General features: G+C 44.0%; 1 protein-coding gene across 1 annotated transcript in view; it reads left to right on the top strand.

Moving 5' to 3' along the window:
- HMCN1 (hemicentin 1) overlaps positions 1 to 23,352 on the top strand; it is a 167,586-nt gene that overhangs the window by 6,845 nt on the left and 137,389 nt on the right. The window lies entirely within an intron of this gene.

The raw sequence follows: 23,352 nt of genomic DNA, 5'->3' as shown, positions 1-23,352 counted from the left end.
GGAGGGGCTGGGGGGAAAAAGGTGCCTTAAGGGCTTATTTTACTTCTCATGATCCTCCTCTAATTCTGTTAGTAATAATTTCACTTTGCAATCTTAAGTTTGCTCTTGCAGTGTTTTCTCCTTTCATTTTTTTTTTCTTTCATTTGCCCAGCTGTGGCAGGGGAGGATGAGTGAGCGACTCTTGTGGGTGCTTGGCATTGGGCCAGTGTCAAACCACAACAGATAGATAGAGAAGAATTGCCTCAATTCTTTTTGGAAAGAGTAAGGTCAGAGGCCAAGGAAATTATGCTCTCTACTTAATTCAAGTAGTTGTCTTATTTGAGAGTTGAGTGGCTTTTATATTGCTACCAATATTGAAAGTGGGGAAAAACAAGTGCTAATTTAGGAAGTCTCATCTCCCTCTTCTTTTGCTGGATCACAGAATACCAGATTAAAGCTGGTGACAGCTGATTTGTCAGAGCTCTGTGTTTTGGTGGCCTCAAATTTGTGAACATCTCAAGGATGTGTAAGGATTTGGGGTTTTTTGGAAGCTGGTTTACTTTGGACTTAGATACACAGTGACAGCAATAATGAGCACATGTCCAAATTCTGAGGTTTTTCCTTGGTGTTTTAGGAGATGCAGTGTAAAAGTACAACTGTTCAGTGCTGCCTCGGTATGTCTGAGGGCAAATGATAAGCAGATCTGGGCATAATAACTGGGAATTCTGCTCTTTTGTGCTAAAACTGATGAAGTACTGCTATTAATATTTCACAAGTTACAATTTCAATGAGAAATGCTGCTTCCCTAAAGCTCAAAAACTGCTCTGTGTTGTTATCACTGCCAAGTGTTATTGTTGCTGTCATCAGGTGAGTGGCTGTCACCAACGCAGTGTAAGTGAACAGTTCTGGGCTGATAAGGATGAAGTCTAAAGCTCTTAAAGACATTTTCCATCTCTGAGGCTTCTGGGATAACTGTACTGACCGTGTGGGAAATGAGTGTTTGAAACCTTATTGTCACCCTTAACGGAGACATTGTGATATCTATAAAATGAATACCCTGTGATTGCATGGATGTTTTCTTGTTCCTCTAGAGGGATTTATCTGGGGTCCCTCTAAAAGTAGCTGCTTATATAGATTAGAGAAGACAGTATTGCCAGTGCCAGAAGCTCCAAAATCTGTGAGGCAGCCAAAATGTTGTGACATGATCCAAAAGCCTGTTAGAGCATCACTTACAACTTATTTTTCTTCTGTCTTAACTCTGCATGTCCAGCCCAGAAGATATACACAAGGGTGAATTTCCCCTCTGATTCTTGAATCCTTCTGGCAAGGGGAAGGATTATTCTCCCTGTTTTTATTTGAAGATACAGTAGAGATTCTTTCCTTGGGAAAAAAATGATAATGCCTCAAATACATAATTCTTTTTTGCTTTGAATTACAAATTATTTTTCATGTTACATTTGAAATTGTTGCCTACAGAACTTAGAAGCTACTTGTTATATTTTGCTTTGCTCTCCTCAGCTCCAAGTGGTTATAATTCCAAGGGAAGCTCTGCAGCTCAATAACAATGTATTCCAGTGCTATTCTGTCCTTATAATTACTACTGATGTAGTTTCTCAGGTGAGTGTGCACCTTTTCCCTAGAGCTGGAATTTGCATGGAGGATACTTCACCTGTCGTGTGCCACATAAAAGTCACAATGCCCTTGTTAACTCAACTTTTAGGTATGTGACAATTCACAGAGAGATCTCTCGGTTTCTTAACCACTTTTTAAACAAAGAAACTTCCTCATTCACTTTCCTCTCATCTTTTCTGCACTCTGAATTTATCTCCCAGGGGTTACAGCAGCTTGTGTTTCACACAATCACACAGAGAAGCCCAATTAATCCTTTTCATGGCAGTAATTGTTTAACACTGGCTACGGGTCTTGATGGGAGCTCTGTGGTATGGAAAGCAAAGAGCAATTTCTGCTGCTGCATGCATCTCCTGGGTTGGTTTAAATGCACACAAATCAAATTCCTACTGCTGTATGAAAAGCAGATATTTGATGCAGATCCTCAAGTACTTTTAAGCTATGAATAAGCTGTCCCTCCCTGAGACTGATGCAGTGTCCTGTTTGCATCTGGAGAAAACAATTTTCTGAGAATGCACGGTAATGAAGTGAATAAGGAGCCATGGATATTGTATACGTCTTTATCTCACTTTAATTGAGGCAATAGTGTTCATTGTAAAGAGAATTGCCACAGAAATATGATGGGAAAGTTGAAAAGGAGGCCAATCAGAGTATTTCCCTCTTGAAATGCCAAGCTTCCTATTTTCAAGTGCCAATCCTAGAGGAAAACTAGGAAAATATATGTCTTTGTGGTGGGGAATTAGAATCATAGAATTGTTAAGAGAAGCTGGATGAGACCTCTTAAGATCATTGAGTCCAACCCCTAATCCAGTGCTGCCATGTTCACCATTCAAGCATGACCCCAAGTGCCATACTGACATGTCTTTTGGACACCTGCTGGGATGGTGACTCTTCCACTGCCCTGGGCAGCCTGTTCCAGTGCCTAGTGAAGAAATGTTTCCCAATATTCAATCTTAGCCTCCTCAGGAGCAATTTGAGGCTTTTTCCTCTCATCTTGTCCCTTGTTCCCTGGGTGCAGAGCCTGACCCCCTGGCTGTCCCCTCCTGTCAGGAGTTGTGCAGAGCCAGAAGGTCCCCCCTGAGCCTCCTTTTCTCCAGGCTGAGGCCCTTTCCCAGCTCCCTCAGCCACTCCTGGTGCTCCAGCCCTTCCCCAGCTCTATTCCCTTCCTTAGACATGAATTAATAGTGAATGAATGCCTTTAGGGAAGAGAATGAAGTTGAGTTCTCAGGGGAGAATGAAGGAAAAGAGCCACCCAAGACCTGAAATCTGGTGAAATTGACACTGTGATCCTTAGTTCTTGCTCTGTGTGCTGCACTGCTGTCCAGCAGTACTGACTTGATTAGGATGAGGCATGAGGCCATGCCCAGGTGCGTTTTGAAAGCTCACTATTGTGTGTTGCAGAGAGTGAGCTGTACCTGTCCTGCAGAGGGGGCATGGAGTGATGGGACTCCCTGTGCTGACACAAGTTGTGTTTGAGCTTTTCTTAACCAATGGGGAGCAAAAGGAGTTTGTATTGGGTTGGTGATTTTTTTCAATGCATCATGCAATGTTCATTCTGCATCCTGCTGGACCAACTTGTTAGAAACCTTAGAGCTATTTCCCCTGTACTGTGAAAACAGGGAATGGTCATGACCCAAAGGCTGCCAGAGCTCCAGGAGCTTTTGAACAATGCTCTCAGGCACAGGATGGGATTGTTGGGGTGTCTTGTGTGGGGCCAGGGATTGGACTGGATGATCCTTGTGGATCCCTATGAACTCAGGGTACTTTGTGATTCTATGACTTGAGGTCTCTGTCATCTTTTTTCTTACTTGTGCTTTATCCTTTGTGTGCATATCAGAGGCTGCTTGGAATTCATACTAGTGTGGATTCTGCTCAGTGGAGGATCTGGCTAAACCAGATTAAGGACTATGGAAAAGGAGCAGATATTTCATTTAGTTAATGTACTTTGAATGTGGCCTAAAGCCTGGCAGGAGGAACCCTTTAGACAGAGAGCCTTCAGATGCCAGTTGGTATATATTTTCCAGTCAATGATTTAATTGTTGGCATATGCTGTGACTTCGGTTTTGAAGGAGACACATGCATCAGAGGAAATATTGAGAACATATGTTTTTCAGTTTGCAAATGGCAAAACAGTTTCTCTGTTGAAAGAGAGTGATGGTGTTACTTGATCAGCTCACCATGACTTGGTAATCAACAGTTTTGTTAGAAGGAATAGGATGGATTCAATGAAATGTGCTCTGGGCTGGCTGCTTTTTGTGCTTCATTACTCCAGCCAGGGAGAATGTTTTACCCCTCACTTACATTGTTGAACATAATGTGCTTTTTATAACTGTTGCTGGTGTTTAGGATTTCCTGTTTGAGGTGTGCTGCTCTGAGATCAGATTTACAAGATCCTTCAGTGATGCTGGCAATGAATTCATGCCGTGCTGATGTTGTTTGGTGAACTCTGGGTCCAAGATTTGCATTTTGTGAAGGGATGGTTTGCAGTATTGCATTTTTAAGGGGGATCAGAACGGTTTAGGTGAAGCATATCCCCTTGTGTGGTCTATGGTTAAGCTTCTTTTGTTGCTTTTTGAGGAACATGTGCAACCTACTCTTTGGTAATTGGTTTTGCCCGAGGAGAAGCACAATGACTGCATGTTTCTAAAGCACTTGGATGGGATCATGTTATGTCAAGACACATGAAGCCACGGCACTGAGGACAGGATTCATCACAGTTCACTTCAGGCACTTAGCTGAAGACTCTCAGCTGAGGGGCTGGTGACCCAGAGGCTTTTTCTATAAATCACAAAATGAAACTGGCACCTTAAGGAGCAATTAATCCCCTGTGAATTTTTAAATACGCTTTGGAGATCTCGTTTGCTTTTCACTGGCTAGATCTCATTTGCTTCCTGGTAGAGGAAGCAAAGGTTAGTTCAATCGCAGCCCTGAATTTAGAACATAGAAAGTTAATTAAGAGGCTTTTTAACATTCTGCACTGGGCTGACTGTCCACATAACAGTGTCTGAGGTTTGTTTCACGCCTAGGTTTTCATCTTACCACATGGATACCAAGGGCTCTCGGGGGGGAATAGGTTATTCCCACATGGTGGTTCCCTGGCTCCCATCAGCAGCTGAAGAAAGCCCCTGGCTGGGCAGCCCCAGCACACCCTGAGGGCTCCTGTGAGCCTGCTTTGCCAAGGGCCTTGGTGCGTGTCTGATCACGGGCTACTCAGGAGCTCGTGCACCTTCTTTGCCCTCTCCACAGATTATTGGCAGGGTTTGAACCTTGGGTGTTGGGACACCCCTTCTGAGTCAGCTGAAGGAGTAACACTGCCAGCTCCAAGGCCGATAGTGCCATGGGACAATTCCCAGGCGAGGGCTGGGATGCGCCTTGTGCTGTGTACTGCAGATGTAAACAGGCCGTGTGTGTTCATGCAGCAAGGTTAGCCTGCTGCTCTGTGTCCCTGTGCTCCTCCATCTTGATTTGCTTTGGCACCCTTGGTACTCCTCCTCACTCTCATCACTTTGCCAAGTCATAGCCCTTCTCCTACAACATTCCTAGCCTAGATTTCAGTCTACAAGGCATTACTGGTAAGATATATGCATTTTTGCAGATGACATATTCCTGGACAGCGAGCCAGCATGTGGCAAACAACCAGAGAGAACTGAAAGGGCTGAATTTACTCTCAGTGATGTGTCCCTGTTAGCAGGCTCATCCATTCTTGCTGGAATAGTGGCTTCCTTACCACTCGCTCTTGGGAATAGGCCAGTAAGTGTGTGATATAGGTACAATGAATGAATATTATGCATCATTAAAAGCCAGTTTCATGTAGCCTGATACATAGTGGAGCCAAATACCAACTTCATAGGATAAATTACAACCAGCAGAGCTTGCTCAGCAAAGAGAGGTAACCAAAGCAGAACAGTACCCCAGTTCTCAGCCTGGAAAAATGCTGCTGAAGTGGAGTGAGTGGGGGTGGGTTTGCAGCATGGAATGAAAATGAAGGAATGTCTTGTGTTGCTGTAGTCCCTGCTAAATGTCTGGGCTGTTTGCTTGGGATAGGAGCTCTGAGCTGTGACTGTAGGTTACTGCTGGCCTCCTGCCAGCTTGTTTAAATTAGATTCCTAGCCCGGGGGCTGGGGTGGTCAGCAGGAAGCCATTGTAATTTTCATGCCTTGGACACCAGTGTATTTTCATGAGCTGAAGTGAAGTGTCTCTGGGGATGCTGAATATCTCTGAAACATTTCCTGAGTTCACTTAAGCTCTGCAATGGTATGTCCGAGTCTGTTTTCCAAAGGATGGAGCTTTTTGTTTAGTTAGTGAGGTCTTAGTTCACTTGAGTAGTATGCTTTTGCTGTTGAAACTTAGTGAGGAACAGAAGAGGAGGAAAACTCTGCAGGAAAAATGATAGGCTCTGTCTTGGGACATCTAGGAGTATTGTAATTTCTTTTATGCCCCCATATTAATTTGTATTTCATGAGATTGTGACTTAAAGCTACTGTGTCAGAGCCAGGTTTTAGGCTGCGAACAGGGGAAACGTTTGGGCAAGCACACAGTTTTAGGTAAAAGACCAATAGCTGGAGCACCCAGGCAGGGAACCTGTGATTCTGCCCATCTTTGGGCAGATCTCTTCCCATTTTCTGTTACTTACACCAATACAATAGTGGTGTGATTTTTAATTAGAGATCTTTAGCATCCCTGTGCACACTAATTGCTGTCATGTACCAGAGCCTGAGTACCAGAAACACAACAAGAATCCAGGGTGTGGCACAGGCTGGGCCAAATCCCTGGTGATGCCCTGGTACTTTGTTGAAATAAGACATGGTGTGCACTGGCTGGGGTAACATTTTGGCTGCTCTCCTACAGCATTTGGGGAACATAATAAGGTGCTTAGGCAGTGGTGCTTGGCCAGGATTGTTTAGTCCTGATTCAACAACATACTGCTTAAACCCCTACCTCGCAGTGGCTTAGGACATTTCAGATATCTGTCTGGTTGGGTTTTTTTGTTTTGGTTTTTTTTCTGGTTTTTTTTTCTGTTTTTTTTTTTTTTTTTTTTTTTTTTTTTTTGTGTGTGTTGGGTTTTTTGTTTGTTTTGTTTTGGTCATGTCTTTCCCTTTTTAAATTTTACATAAGCTAAATCAAATCACAGGATATTCATGTGACCTACCCCTGAGTCACAGTTCTCTGTGTTAACCACAAAACCACAAATCACTTTTTTCTCCCTGAAATGTTTATTCCTTCTTTTAATTTCTTTCCTAGTCTGACTACTCAGCTTTTTATCTTCCTTGTGTCTGTATTCAGCCCATCACTTCCTCAAAATTTCCATTGACCCTTTTCCCTCTGAGGTTCAGTGTCCCTTATCAGTGCTCCCTTCCATATCTCAAGATTTCTTGGCAGTCTGGAGTATCTTTTGTCTATACACACTGGATCCTGGTGGTGAAGTGTGCTGGTGCTAAAGACAATATATTCTTGCTCTGAAAGAGGTGCTGTGTTACCCACAAAAAGGTTTGTACAAGGAAACACAGAATCATGGAATGGGTTGGGTTAGAAAAGACTTCAAAGACCATCTAGTTCCAGCTCCCTGCCATGAGCAGGGACACCCTGCACTAGTTCAGATTGCTCAAAGCAATCCCTTCTTCTGTCACTCCAAGCCCTTGTCCCAAGTCCCTCTCCAGCTCTCCTGGAGTCCCTTTAGGCACTGGAAAGGACTGTAAGGTCTCCCTGGAGCCTCCTCCTCTCCATGTGAGCACCCCCAGCTCTCTCAGGCTGGTGCCAGAGCAGAAGCGCTCCAGCCCTGGGAGCATCTCCATGGCCTCCTTTGGACTCTCTCCAGCAGGTCCATGTCTTTCTTGTGCTGAGGGTGGATTGAGAGCAGGATTGAGGGGAGAATCCCCTCTCTCGACCTGCCAGGCGGTGTTTGCCTCAGCCTGAATGAGGCTGGTTGCTAGGACACATCTCATTCTCACTTCACGTGTTGGCCATTGGAGTGAGTACTTTTGTAGATTTTGTTCTGGGTCAAAATTGGACCAACTGACCCTGATATTTTGTTTACTGAAATTGTGCTGAATCTGTTAAGCTAACTTTCCTGAAGTTGTAACTGTAGTGGACAAAATAATTATTGTTCTGCACTGCTTCCTGCTTCCCTCTTCTTTAAAGTCATGGCTTTTTCTAATCCCCATCCATGAGTGCTGCTTGGCAATCCCAGACTCATTCCCAAACAGTCTGGGTTAGCAGGGGCTGAAGAAGCTCTTTAGTTTGGGAGCTTGATTAGAGTGCATGAGCCACCCTGGGGCTGAGCAGAGGTGATGGCTTGTGTTGTGGTGGTTCTGGCCAGCAGGACTGGCAGTGGGCTTAGCTGGCAGAGCTGCAGCAGGCAGAGAGGGAGCATCCCTAGTGCTAGTGAACTGGAAGGATTGACTTACATGGGATCTGTATATGAGGGAGAATCTAGACAGTCTCTGTGAATGCTGACAGTGGGGAAAAATGAGGCTGCTTTGTGTGTCAAGCTTTGTTCTCAATATTCCTGCTGTGGCTCATGCTTAGGGTGTGAAAAGTGGGGATCATGTCATTGCTGTAAAAGTTGGCTCTATCTCTACCTTCCAAAGTTGATCTGAGTGTCATTCTGTTACCCAAATGAGCCATGGTATCAGGAGATAAAAATAATGACTCTTGGCTAAATGGCATTTTGAAGAATTGGCAATTTTACCACATCAAGCAAATCTTTTAATGCCTTGGTGGTTTGGCACAGCCTCCAATATGATGTGTACCTGTGGCTGGGACATTTTTTAGAGAGAAGGCACAGAAATACTCCCCAGTCTAGAGGTGTACGGTATGGTCTGGAGCTGCAGCTTAGCAAATGGTAAGAGTCTTTCCTTTCAGGAAAGGAGGCAACTGAAGAGATGCTGTTGCATTCCTGCTTTGTGGGGATGAGTCTTGGTTCATCTCAAACTGTCCTTTTTACAAAACAAGCAAATAAGAAAACCCCTGAATAAGTGAAGCATGTTTTGAATTAACTCATTAATTTGCATACATCTTGCTTAGAGGTAGATTTGAAGTACATAAAACTTTGCTTTGTAGAGAATTTTGGCTGTGGGTATTTATGGGATAACCCAAGTCCATCTCACCTTGTGTTGTTTAATGCTAAGCATTAAACACTTGCTTAGTTACTTGCAATTAAATGTCCCATTGTGTAGATATAAAAGCCTTTTTCCCCCAGTTTGATATTCTGTCTCTGATCAGGGTTTGATCTTCGTTAATATGGAGTAAATCCAGAGTAATTCCATTACAGGCAGTGATGCTAGTTTGGATTTACACCAGTACAACTGAGCTCAGAGTCTGGCTTTGGTTGTCTGCCATCTTATTTTGCTAAATATTACATCCTTCCCAAATATCCTTTCTCATCTTGTCTTCAGACCTTGCTGGCTCCTCCTACTTTATCAAATTCCAAGAGTAACAACATAGGTGAAGTTTACTTGATGAAGGATTGTTTAAGCAGGGTCTGGTTTTTATTAGCTCAGCTGGTTTTCATTTTTTCAGCTCTGTTTGAAGTCTGATTGTGCTCAGGCTGGGATCTGGATCCATCCTGCTTTTCCTACTTGACTCAATTTTGTCCATTAGAAGTGCAGTGTTTCAAATTACAGGGTGCTCCCCGACATTATCGTTCAGTAAGAATTATGTGCCTCAGTGATGTTTTAAAGCAGTTTTTAACTCCAAAGATCAGAAAAAAGGAAAAAAAGAGTACCTTAAGGCATTACTGCTAATCAGCAGCATAACGTGTTTGGAAGGGCTCAGTAAATGTGAGATGTGACTTTGGAGAATGAAATGAATTAAAATTTTCCTGGTTTTGTTGATATTTCCCTTGTAGAAATGTACACTGAACTTTCTTACAGAGTTTTTTAATTTATCATGTGTGAAGGACAGCTGGAATTTCATCTAGGCTATTTTGTTAGTTATATAGGGTTTATTATTCAGGTTTGCAGTTTGGACAGCTTTATCTGTGTTTATATGGTTTAGCTGGACACTGGGGTCTTGGGCCTCGTAATCATTCCAGAATTAATCCGTAACATTTGTCTTAACATTTTTACAGTTGGGCTTATGCTGGTATAGTATTGCTAAATTCATGTGATGATAAATAATCCTGCCCAGGATATCCAGCCCCAGCTCTAGGGATAAAGAAGGGATAGGAGATGGGAAACACCACCTCATTTAGTTTGGAGATCTCAGGCACAAAGTTAAGCAAAACACTTTGGAATGTTTTATATATATTCTGTTGATTTTGATACCCTTTTCGCATATCCTTAAGTGTTTTCCTGAGTGGGGCTTGAAGATTTTCCTCTGGCAGCAAAGGGGATGTTTGGCAGATTTAAACCTGAGCCATCCTGCCTTAATCATTTGGATACCATTTTGTACTGCAGACACCTGAATGAGATCTTCAGGAGAGACTGGATGACTATCCATGTCTGTCCCTGAATAGCTCCTGAATTCCATGAAATGACAGTCTTCACTGTGACCATTCCAGTGGGCAGTTGGTACAAAAAAATGGTGCCTTGAGCCTGCCCAAGAGGCTGTTGTTTAAAGAAGTAGTGATGCCCTTGCAATCTTTGTTCCCTGGCTACCATGTTCAGGAAAATTGCCTTGACTCTCAAAGTGTGCAGGAATTCCATGTTGGTTTGTGAAGGTCTTTAACACCCTGGAGGTGGGGGCAGAGAGAGTTTGCAGCTCGAGCGCTGAGCAGCACAGCAGGGCAAAGACAGGACCACTCTCTAAGGGAAGGATTGAAGGCAGTCTGGGAGAGCTGTGGGAGTTCACCCGGAGAAGAGAGGTTTCTGGGGAGACCTGAGAGCCCCTTCCAGTGCCTAAAGGGGGTTCCAAGAGAGCTGGCGAGGGACTTAGGACAAGGGCCTGGAGGGACAGGAGGGGGAATGGCTTCCCTCTGCCAGAAGCAGGGTTAAATTCTGGGGAGAAGCTCTTCTCTGTGAGGGTGGGGAGGTCCTAGCACAAGGTGTCCAGAGAAGCTGTGGCTGCCCCTGGATCCCTGGAAGTGTCCAAGGCCAGGTTGGAGAGGCTTGGAACAACCTAGTGGAAGGTGTCTCTGCCCATGGCAGGGGGTGGAATGAGATGAGCTTTAAGGTCCCTTCCAAACCCAAGCCATTCCATGATTCCATGCCATTCACTGGTGGCATCCTCAGTGACTATACTTGCTGCTGCAGCAGCTCAGGAATTAGCACTCACCCTTCACTCTGTTGACTCATGAGGGGAGTGGTGACCTGACCACTTCAAATGTCTAGTGTGAGCTGTCAGACTGTATTTGAAAGGACCTGCCAGTTCAGAGAATGGGTTTTCTTCCAGACACAATGCAGACCCTGAGAAAATATGCTTTAGATTGACCTACACAAACAGTGCAAGTCAGGTGGTAACATTGATTTTTGGAGCTTGATGACTTTATGGTCACAGATCCAAATTCCCCAGAGAAGATATCTTTGTGCTCTGTGTTGTATAAACAGGCTGAACAAGTTTAGTGAAAACAATCATCATGGTAAATGCTTCTGTTTTTAAACTGTAATAATTCTTTTAGAGTAAGTTTGGTAATTATTTAGCAATCGATTATTTCATTGCCCTGTGAGAGTTGCATGTTTTTCCAGTAGTCAACTGAGTACATTCCAGTCTGTTTGGACTAGGCCAGATGGAGAGTAAAACTGGGAAATACAAGGTTCAAGACAAATGAGTTAGTCTAAATTAATTTCTATCTAAACATAAATAGTGGCATTATTTCAAACGAATTTTACAAGATGAGTGAATAGAAAACAAGGTTTTGCCTAATGTATTCCTGTTTAGCTGATTAGGGCAAAAAAGTTAATGTTCTCATCCTCTTACCCTCCTCCCTCCCTGTTCACATCTGCTTTTTGAGTTAGTTTGGAGCATGCTTGCATTTTTACACTAGTAAAACTCCGTGGAATTTTACAACCCACAGATAATATTTAATGTTTCCCTCTCTTCCACAGCTTCTTAAAAACTACTGAGCACTGAAACCTGCATCAAGAGCAGAAATATTCTGATGCTGTTCTTTTTTTTTCTTCTTCCTAAGCCCTGAAACAGCTTTCTTCTAGCTGCTGAGCTCCCGTTGTCGTGAGGTGTCCCAGCGGTCCCGTGGGCTGTGCTGTGTCTGTGGGTCAGGGCAGGGGCACTGGGCCCATGTGGGGAGGTGATAGAGATCTGCACAGCTGGGATTCTGCTGCTGGGCAGACAAGGCTGGGCAAAGCTGCCCGGATTAGCAGCTCCCCAGTTAAGCTCTCGTGGATCCTGCTGTAATGAGCTGCCCGGAGTTCTTGCTTGCGTAGAGGAGTTGGCAAAAGGCAGCATGGTTGTAAGGGAGCTTGTTGTAAACGACTCAGACCCTGAGTGGGGATGAGTTATAAAAAGTTTTATTGAGAACTAATAAAAACAGACAAAGCAAAAGGGACAGCGCTGGAAGCGTGGCTCGATGCCAGGGGCTCGTTCACAAAATGGTGGCTCCGCCTTTTAGACACCTGAGAAAATTGCATCAGCAACATGAATATTTATGAGTGGTCATACATATTTTAATATTTTTCTTATATGTACTTGGCCCCTCCCAAAGGCTGCCAGTTGACCTTCCTCCACCGTCCATTGGTGGAGACCTTCACACAACTTGATTGGAAGTGAGGGGTTACCATGCCAAGTTCCCCCAGGGACAAGTGTCCCCCATCCCCGGCTGTCCCACGTAAGGGGCACAACCTGGCCTTGGACACTTCCAGGAATGGGGCAGCCACAGCCTCTCAGGGCAAGTCCTTCAGCTTGCTAGGGCAGCTCATCTGCTTTGAAAACTTCTCATACCCTTGAGGGTTTAGGTAGACTCTGAAGGATTCTGAAGGACCTGGTGAGCTTTTTAGGATTCTGAGTCCTGCATGGATCCAGGTCACACTGAGACAATGACATGCTCTGAGTTCTTGGCTGAGCTGCTGGTGATGAACCCTCAGAGCTGCTGTTTCAGAGCTGGAGAAGCAACCTGAAATTCTTCCTGAACAAGTGCATGGCTCTTTCTGCTTTGGGCTTCTTTCTGGTCTTTTCTCAGTTGACATTTAAAGCTATATTGTTATATAAGACAGGAGGAAACAGCTTCAAGTTGCTCCAGGAGAGCTTTAAATTGATATTAAGAAATTTTCTTCTCTCAGAGGATTGAAAAGCATTGGAACAGATTGCCCAGGGAAATGTCACCATCCTTGGAGGGATTTAAAAGCTGTGTGGATGTGTCACTTGTGGATGTGGTTGGTGGTGGCCTTGGCAGTGCTGGGTCAATGGTTTGACTCGATGATCTTAGAGGGCTTTTCCATCCTAAATGATTCCATGATTCTCTATTATAAGGTGTTTCACTACCTGACTGAGATGTCAATTTTGTATGACAAATGACTGTGGGCAGAAATGATGCTTAGACGTGGATCGGGGGATTGTTTACATACCACAGGGTTTACGTAACTCAGTGAATGTGCAGATTCCCTTTCCAAAGTGACAACTGAAGATGTGTGTCTTGCAGCCAGACCCTCAGCAGCACCGAGTGTGAGACTTCTGTGCACCAGGATTCATTTACCAAACAGTCATTCTCAGGGCTTGTGTGACTACTGTGGGGAGAAGTTCTGGTTTTCAGTTCTCCTGGCAGATTAAAACCATGAAGTGAGTGTAGTGCTGCCGAGGGGGGAGAAGACTCTGTCACTCCGTGTAGATAGCTCCCAGCAGCCCAGCTTCAGGGGTTGCAGCCTGTGTTAGGGAGGAGAGCTGCCAGGGATCCCTGTGTCTGCTGCTGGGCCAGATTCAGAGCTGGGAAAAACCAGAGGCAAGGCATTCTGACTGCTGTGGCCCATGGAGAGCAAGGAGACACATGAGACCACTGTCACCACTGAGCTGTTGTGGCAGTGTGGAGACACTGCTCAGCCTGGCCTGAGTCCTTTCCCCTTCCCCTGGGTTGTGGTAAGTGTTCCACCTTCTCAGCCTTGGTTCTCTAGAGTTCCGCAAGAAGTTTATCCCTTACTTGAATGGTTTCTGCTTAAAAATGTTTTTCTTGGTGCCATTTAGAAAATGACACAATTACAAATGATACAGGCAAAAGTAAAGGGATGGGAGAGAGCTGCTTCCAGCTGACTCGCCAGTTACCAAAGTAAACAGTGCTGTAATGAAGCTTTTGAGAGGCTCATCTGGCCATGTAAAACATGCTATATCTTTCTTTTTAAATCGGCATTTCAATCCAAACCACATATTTTTAAAAATAGAACTGAAATGTTTCAGTATCCTCTTTTTCCTGGGTTGGCTCTGTCAGATAAACTATTTTGCAGTCTTATTTTCTGATTCTTTTTCCCACTGCTTTCTTGTACAATACAGTCCTGCAACAGCCCAGGTTAGAAGGCACCTCAAAAAAATAATCTGATCCAATTTCTGAAACAGAGCCTCACCAGGAGTAAGAATTGTGTCTGATAGGTAGAAATAGAAAACGAACTATTTAGAGTCTTCACTGTTTAAGTTAGTAAGAGATGTTTAAAAAGACCAGAAAGTTCATGTTAACCTGGAACACCAGTAACAGGCCTTCTTTGAACATCCTTAAATGGGTGTTTTAATTTCAACTGATTGATGTCTCTTTATTCACAGCAGTATTTGAGGCATCACTGCACCCTTGTTAGAGCCCTAGGGATATTATTCCCAATTGGATATTGTCAGAGTGAATAATTGGTGTACACGGACAGTGTTATCTGCTGTAACAGTCCGTGTTCTGTCAGCTGCACATGGATTAGTTCTGTGAAGTGGAGACTTAGCTGGAATGATGCAGAGATTTGAATTTACAGTTGTAATGCCTGAAAGGACAGGATTGGGGTTTCTAATGGTTTTACACTGGTAATCCTTTAGCAATTCACTTTATAGTGGAATACTTGGATGGAAGCTGGGGTCTGTTCTAACTGAAATCAATAAAAACTCTTGTCACTTGCTTGGAAAGAAGGCAGATGCATTTCTAGTAGTAAAAAGGAAATAAAAGAATATTTTAGGTACAGAGTAATATCATGCAGAATATCTGAATTTTGTACTGAATGTGACACTTCTTTCTCCCAGCAGCTGGCGTCAGATTACTTGATTTTTGTTATGTTTGGACATCTGCATTCTCAAAGGATGGCAGCTGGATATATCCTAAAGCCTTTTTGAGTATCTAAATGATGATGTTCATGCACGTGTATGTGCAGGCACACACAGGTCATCTCCTAGAACCTTGGTTTTATTCTCCTAGAATTTTCAAAATTAAACTTTTTTCTTTCTTCCTTGTGTTCTATTGAGAGACAGGTAGTTTGGTATGAAAACTGAGGGGACTCTATTTAGTAGTGCTTGAATTATGCAAGTGTAGGTAGGTCTGTTTTTAATGTCTATCTTTTCCCTTTGTTTAGGGCTAATTGAATAATTATGGGGTTTGCTGATACTTTGCTGAGCAAAATTTAATTGTTGTTTCAAGGATTGTGTCTGGCATCTGAAGGAATTCCAGCTCAGTCTTTACTTTTTTTGTGTTTCTTTTAGGGAAAACTTACCAGACTGTGTTTGAGCTTCATATCCAACAGTGGTGTTTTTGTCCCAGGCCATGTAACTCCCTCCAGCCAAAGAAACCTCCAGAGACACATTTAAACCAAATACACCATAGTGCATCTATGGTCAGATGGAGAGCCACCAAGGGGGTCAGGGGATGGAGCACCTCTCCTCTGGGGAAGGCTGAGAGCATTGGGATTGGTCAGCCTGGAGATGAGAAGCGCTGTGGTGACCTCACTGTGGCCTTCCAGTGCCTGAGGGGAGGTGACAGGAGAGATGGAGAGAGACTTTTTACAAGGGATGGAGAGACAGGACAAGGGGGAATGGCTTCCCACTGCCAGAGGGCAGCATTGATTCAATGTTAGGAAGGAATTGTTCCCTGTGAGGGTGGGAAGGCCTGGCACAGGATACCCGTAGAAGCTGTAGCTGCCCCATCCCTGGAAGTGTCCAAGGTTGGACAAGGCTTGGAGCAACCTGGGATAATGGAAATGTCCCTGCCCAAGGGATGGACCCCTAGATAAACTTTAAGATCCCTTCCCACCTAAGCCTATGATTCTATGATGATTTAAAATAAAATTATCTTTTACCTTGTGAAGGCAAACCCCAACATAAGCTTATTAAAGAGCAGGATAGGTTTAATATGGGAAACTACTCTGGGAAGTCCTTGTGTTCCCATGGTCTCTTGGCAGTTTTAAGGACTGATGGATTAGTGCCATGGTCTCCATAAAGCTTTTCAGGAAAATGGCTTCTTGAAGAAAACGCTGACTGCTGCTTTATTAATAACTGGAGGGTAATTACCCCATTAAGTACCGTTCCTGCCTTGGGACTTTGGTTTGTGCTACATGATGGGGATGTAGAATGTTTCCCCTCATCCCAGACTGACCAGGACTGGGTTATCCTGCTCCCAGGATGTTTGGGTTGCTGATGGTGACTTTATTTGCTTACAGGGTCTGATTTTCTATAGCTGTGGGTTCTGATTGCATTAGTAGTTCCATATCCTTTGGGAAAGCAATGCAGCTGCACTTTCAGCAGGAAAGAGCCAGTTGCTTTTCAGTTTGCTGATGTCTCAAGATCAAAACGTTAACTTGGCTTCAGTAAGGTACCTCTCTCCAAGGATCTTCAAAATCTCTTTGAAGGAAGTAATCTGGGAATATAATCTTCCAAGCAGAAGAAGCTTTTAATTAGCCATTGTAATTGAATTAATTTATCCTGCAAATAAAAGAAGCTGTGACTTTTTTTGCCAGTCAGCCACTGGACCCCTCTTATGATGAGATACACTTGGGAACACGGTGGGAGCCTGAGTTCCATGAAGAAGGAGAAGGAGCTTTACGGATGAGGCTGTGGTACCCTGCAGTGCCAGGAGGTTCCCGATGGTGGAGCTCAGATATTCCCGGCCGACAGCAGCGTAGACAGCAGCTCAAAATCATGCTAGATGTCGCAGTAAATAAGTTCATTTTGTAAAGCAATATTAAGTATAAATTGTGAATTAAAAATTGTGTTTTAAATCCCTCTTGATTTGACTTCAGCATGGTAAGGTAATTAATCACAAAGCAGCACTGTGAAATGGGTAGTTGCATTTGTTCCTGCCCGATTCCTCAGTGCACGTTCTTTATCCAGTGCTGTTACAAGTGTAGAAGGAGCAGTGCCAAAATACACAGACCCAGAGATGAGACAGAAATAGACCTGGGCTGAACTGGAGTTCAGTCTGGAGAAAGAATTTAAAGAGCATTATGAACTGAGTTTTACTCTGTTCAGCCTGTTGTTAACAAGGGGAAATAAACACAAACAGAAAGTGAGCTGATGACCTTCTCAGATGTTCAGTGGGAGCTGGGAGCACAGGCCAGCCCTGTGATCCAGCGCTGCTCCCAGGCTGGACAGTAAGGAAGCTGTGTCTGCAGTCCTTATCAGCTGTTTGTCCTTTACTGTAGGCTGAGTAAAGCAAATCGCTCAAAGCTTTCTCCCCTTGTGTCTCCTCATGCCTTTTGTTGTTGGAAAAGCAAAGCAGCACCATGAAAGCCTGCAGTAGTGGCAGTGCTGGATGGGCAAGCACAAACCCCAAAGCTCTGGGCACTCAGGAGATGCAGGAGAGCACAGTCCTGGACATACTCAGTGCTGGGATGGAGCTCCAGCTCAAGGCTTGGATGTCAGGGACCACCTAGTTGTAAGAGCTTCCCATAATCTCCGTGGCTCGCTCAGCCCTTGGCCTCTCTCAGGGCCTGTGAGCCGAGTTGCCAGCCGTGGCTGTGTGCTGGGAGTTGGGCAGCCATCCACGGAGGGCTGGCCAGAGGCAGCTCAGACACGGCGCTGTGGCCCCGCTGGGAACAGACCTCCGCGCTCTGCAAAAGGCTGAGGTGGGGCTGCTCCAGATTTCAGCATTCACTATGTTTGCTTGTCCCCAGAAAGGAAAAAAACTTGCTTTGTGTCATTTTTTTGGGACATTTAATAGCCACTAAAGTAATTACTTTAAATCTGAACCACATGGACTCAAGTTTTCTGATCTCTTTGCCCATAGTTGTGCACCAGCAATAGACAAAAATTTCTGGCCTTGCAGTGGAGCTAGAGGAGATGTTCAGATGGATTACTTCCTCAGAATAATAATCAACCTGTGTTTCTATTGCATTGAAGCTATCTTTTTCTCATTTCCAGCCTAAGGGAGTAGTTTTTTTTAGTTAGGATTCCTTGGTTAATGTGATGTGCCACTCATGCAAAGGGTTTGAGAAGTTCCAAGGCTGTTAAGTGCATCACCCATTAAGAGAGCATTTGTAGCAAATCTGGTTTTATTTTAACCATCTCTGTGTAGAGGAGGTTACTCTGCACACGCTGTGGTTTGTGACTGTAGTTCTCAGAAGGTGGAGTTAACAGTGTGCTGGGCAAATCTGTCCCTGATTTTTATTGTTTCTTACTGCATGTGGTTAATAACTTTAGGCAACTGTACTTGAGGCTTGTAAGCTAAACTTAGTGCTTGTTGCAATAGACAAAAGATGAGAATAATAGATTTTATCCACTCTGGGTCTCCAAGTGAGCTTTCTTTTCCAAGAAATGAAGCATGCATAATGCTTTTTTTTTGTCATTGTTATTTTCCTTTAAAAAAAAAGTCATGAGCTCATAACTATTAAAACATTGAGAAATAACAACACAAACATGGCACTTGCTAAGGCATATTGCGAGTAAAACTTGTGTTAGATCTTTAGTCACTGAGTTTCAGCCAGGCTCTGGCCACTGTCCTGAGGTGAAGAGCTTGATGCATGAGGTTGGTGACCCTTGCCATCCGTGAGGATGGAGCTTCATCATCTCCACTGGTGCTGGTTGGGCTGCTTAGGAGGGCTCTGCAATTCCCAGGGTCATCTGTCTGACTTGTCTGTGAACAGCCAACTCATGAAAAACTGGGTGAAAAACTGTGAGCAGTCTGACTCCTTCCTGTCTGCTGTTACACTTAGTAGTCATAAGTCATGAGGCCGAAAAATGATTTAGGAAATAAAAAAAGTGAGTGAATTAAGGAAATGTGAGCTTGCTGGGCTGGTTTGGCTCATTTCTCTCTGGTAAAAGTTGCTCACTGCAGTTTCTGGGCTTTTCAAAAAATTTGTTATAGCCACGTTAGGATCTGAAAGCAGCTGAGTCATGAGGAAATATCATTTAGGAGGAAACTTTAAATAGCCTATTTTCATGTTGTAGTGCTAAGCCTCTTGCCTTACTCAGTACTCCCTGAATCCATTGGGATGGTCTTTCCAATGGGATGTGTGTTAGCCATGGGGGGGCTCATGGCTGTAGGCAGCATCTCCAGTGCTGCCTTGCACTCCTGGAAAAATTCATGAAGGTTTCTATCCATACAGTTCCCATCATCTGAATGGGATTGAGGGTGTCCACTTCAAAGCATGAAGCACAAGGCTTTAAGTTTGGTCTTTTTTACTATGTGGTGGAGTCAGCTTCTTGGTTTGGTAGTCTACAACAGAAATTTGCAATCAGTTAAAATGGAGCAGCATTTTTTGGTGCATTAAAACATCATGCTATAAAACAGCTTCTGATCTTGCGTGCATGTACTTGTCAGCTGTGTGATGAGTAAAACTATTCACTATCATTTGAGATGTCAGTTAGAAGTGGTTTTCTTCTATGTAGTCTCACCTGTGTGATGACCCTCTCTTTAAGGGGAAGGAGAGCCCTGTGAAGCACTTCCAGTGGCAGCTCATGAGGGATCTGTAGAGGCAAGAGCCTGCAGGACCCAATTTGCTGTTGGAAAATTGCAGGTTTCTGCTTCTGTGCCCTCAGCATGGACAGCTGGCTGGAGCCTGGCTGGAGCAGCTCTACCATTGTTCTTATTCTCTGAGTTCTTGGCAGTGGCTGTTTCTAAAGGTCTTCAGAGGCATTATAAGCAGAGCCTTGCAATGGATTGGATACAGTTCTCTTCTTTCTCTGAGAAGAGTATTAAATCAGATAAACCTTGGTGCTCAGAACCCTTAGTAAATGGCTCTTAGGGAATAATTGTACACCAGCTTCTTTTGGCAGGGATCTTGGTTTAGGCATTTCAGCTATCTAATCTGATTACTCCTAATCCTTGAGCATTGCTTCATTTGTGGTAAAAATTATTTGATATACGTGTACTCACACACACACGTTTATACACATATATGCACACATATATCAATGGGCAAGTGAGGATTTGTTTATATGGGTATGTGAAACCCATATTAATCCTCTGATCTCAAAAACTGTCAGAATTACCACAGCCCAGTGCTAGACTCGTCAGTCCACTTCATAAATAAAAAAGAATGTGGAAGATAATTGTCACCCAGGTTTTTTCTGTGTATACTGTGTTATGAAGAGATAACTAAATATACTGTTAGTTTTTATTAGTATATAATTAATGTAGTTATATAATGTAACATATTATTTTGGTATTACATATAATATAACATTAATATTGTTATTGGAATATCAGGGATTTGTTGCTATACTGTGGTAGGCTTTGGGGTTTTGTTTTTTTCTATTTTACTTTTTCATTTGTAGTGTCATAATTTTGAAATTGTGGAGGCTTTTTGGGGGGATAACATTGCTTTATTTATTTATTTAGTTAGTTAGTTTTAATTCTGGATATGGCTTTGCATCAGGAAAACATCCTTGCTGTGAATTAGAAGAAGGAATTCTGTGGGTGAGAGCACTCCACAAGGTTTAGCATCTCTGCCAAAATTCCTTCAGCTACCATGTATCACTTAGAGCTTTCTTATTCCTTCTGGAATAAACAAATCCTGTGTTCTGAGTTGATGAGAGGTGGGCAGAAGACTTCCATATTCCTTTGCTAGATCCCAAAGCACCCAGCTGTCCAAAGCAGACATTTGGTGGAGATTTGTTCCGTGGTCAGGACTAGGGGAGTGCCAAATTTGCAGTCACTGTCAGTGGTAATTATGTGCGATTGTGGGGAAATCTGTGATTTTCCCAACATGCTTGCTGCTCAGCTTGTACATAAACATGTGGCCATTTGAGGTGTGGCAGAAAGCCATGGAAAAACAGCAGGCCCTTTTGGAATGGCCGGTTTCTTAGGTGGCTGTGGGCTTTTCTCCTTATTTACCAATGAGATGGTTTTTACAAGACTTGCCCCAGAAAGGAAGCATCAAAATCCTTGATCTCTGTTACTCATTTGTGTGTTGTCACAGTTTAATTGCTTAGGTACAAGCTTAGACGCCACAGTGGCTACGTTGACTTTTGTGATTTCAGTTTTGGAAGTCCAGGCTTTGCTCAGGGATGTGCAGCCATCCCTTTAAAACGTTTCCTTTTGGGTGGTACCAGTCTGTATGTGTGCAAGTCTGACTGTTGATTCCTGAGTCAGTCTGGAATAGCTGATGTTTACGCTGTACTTGTGAGGCCAGAGGATTGAGTTGGTGCCTCAAAAAGACTTGCTGCCATTCTGGGGCTGTGTCAGCTTTTTTACCTTTGCACAGCTCCCTCTGAGTGATCATGAAAGTTTTGGAGTAGTGAGCAATGGAGAGACCCCCACAACAAACCAGTTCCAAATATTCCCATATCAGTCCCTAATAATGGATTCAGATTGCAGCAGGAGAATGGAAAACCACACCTCCCCATCACTGGAAGTGTCCAAGGCCAGGCTGGACGGAGCTTGGAGCAACCTGGGCTAGTGGAAGGTGTCCCTGCCCATGGCAGAGGGTGGGACTGGATGGGCTTTGAGGTCCCTTCCAACAACATTCTGTGATTCTGTATTCTGTTAAGAGTATTCCATATGTCAAGCTTAACCTAAAGAGCTAATGAAGGTAAAAAGCTTATTATTTTCTTCTGCTTGGTGTGTTTACAGGGTGTAGTTTCTGAGTGAACATTCTGTTTAAACTATGCTTGTTATGTAAATTTAAATCACTTCTCATAATGCTCTTTCTTTTTTATATTCTGGACACTTTGAAGATCTGTGTTTACCTGTGTTGGTGAAACAGCCGTATTTGGGCTGTACTTGTAGGTCACCAAATGAGGATGAAAGAAACTGAAGCTGGTGAAGGCTATTAAAGCTTTTCTGGCCGGCAGGTCACATAAGCTGGTGGCACAACAGTATGTGAAGGACAGCTGCTGGGTTTTTTGGGACAAGCTGGTGAGTGTTCAAGTGGTGAGGAGGAGCAACACCACCATTCAGACACAGCCTTGGTTGTGGAAACAGCTGAGGACATCTGCCCTGCACGGCTCCTGCGGGGTTCTCTGCACTCTCCTGCCCACAGCACTTGATGCTGACCGTGCCTCGCTCCTGTGGCCCGGGTGCTGTTTCCCAGCTGAGCTCTTTGCTGAGCTCTCAGAAGAGGGCAGCTGGAGCCCTGATCCTGCAGGAAGCTGGCCAGGCTCCGCTGGGCATCGGCACTGCTGGAGCCAGCCCGTGCTGCCTATAGGGGAGTAAGGCCAAATTCTCAGCCCATCTGACCTGATGGGCTGTTTTAGCTTAGCTGAAGGAGTATTGCTTTTCAGATCTCTATTTTATAGGGTAAGAAAGCCTTTCCAAAGGATTTACTGCTCTGGACTGAAACACTGAATCCCTCAATGGATGGGAATAATGAAGCTAGTGGGGTTACTGTATGGATAAACTCCAGTCAGTGATGTGCTTTAGAACAGAGTTTGGCAACGGGGAGATTGGAAGCAAAACAATTTGGAGGTAGCTTTATTGCAGGTGTTTGCTGTAAAGGACACCCAAAGGAGAGTAGTGCCAGGGAGAGTGGGAGCACAGCAGGATGAGGTATGTGAAGGAACATAATGGCTCTTTTAATGATAGTGCAGCATTTTAGTACATGGCATTCACAGATAAATGACTCACAGCCATACAAAAAATCCCAAAGGACAGTTTAGTGTTCTAGGAAAGGTTTTGTGTAATCTCGTGGGTGACTTGCAAAGAAATTAAACCAAAAGACATCCATAAATAGAGCTTGCCCAGCAAATACTGGTGTGATTAGAGTAGACCTTGGTGATGGCAGTTGTAGTAACTCCAGTGAAATAAAACTTTGGATTGTTTAAAAAAAGAAAAATGTCTGTGTTGTATGGAAGATAAGTGTGTATTAACTTTTATAGAGCTTGGAAAGTGCTGTGAGGTCTGCTGAGGCAGCACTTCCCTGTAAGCTGCAGCTGTATTAAATTGGCACCGTTGCAATTTCATGCTTGGCTTTTACCCTGACAGCAGAATTGTGCCCCATTTGGTCTGTCAGGTCTCAGCTGATCTCTTTGAGTGCTTTGGAGCACTCAACTGGCAGAAATCTCTTCATTTGTGTGTGTGTGTGTGTGTGTTTATTTATTGATTTTTGGTGTAGCACCCTGACTGCGCTTGCTGAGCTGGGCGAGTGCCCACGGCCAGGGCAGCAATGCCTGCCTGGGCCAGGCAAAGAATGGAGGGCACTGGTGCCAAGGCAGATTGAGGTGAACAGGCAGGAAATCATGGAATAGGAGCCAGCTGGCTGGAATCACATTTGATACCAATCAGGAAGGCAGCTGTGTGAGAGGCAGCTCCATGGGATTGGGAAATGCACACATACGTGCTGCTGTTACATACCCCAGGCAACTTCACTTGGATGTCCTGCCCTTCCTCAGTAGCCAGACATGACAAATGCTATGAATGAAGTTGTTTCTGCTTTGGTTCATTCTGGCTGCTGCTGCTAGATGTGCTGGACTGGGGATAGGGCTCACACTGGGATATTTCCAGAGGTACTTTTTTTTTTCAGGGAAGAGATG

Source organism: Anomalospiza imberbis, chromosome 9 (genome assembly GCF_031753505.1).
Source record: "Anomalospiza imberbis isolate Cuckoo-Finch-1a 21T00152 chromosome 9, ASM3175350v1, whole genome shotgun sequence".
Lineage (NCBI taxonomy): Eukaryota > Metazoa > Chordata > Aves > Passeriformes > Viduidae > Anomalospiza > Anomalospiza imberbis.
This window is presented reverse-complemented; position numbering and strand designations above follow the sequence as displayed.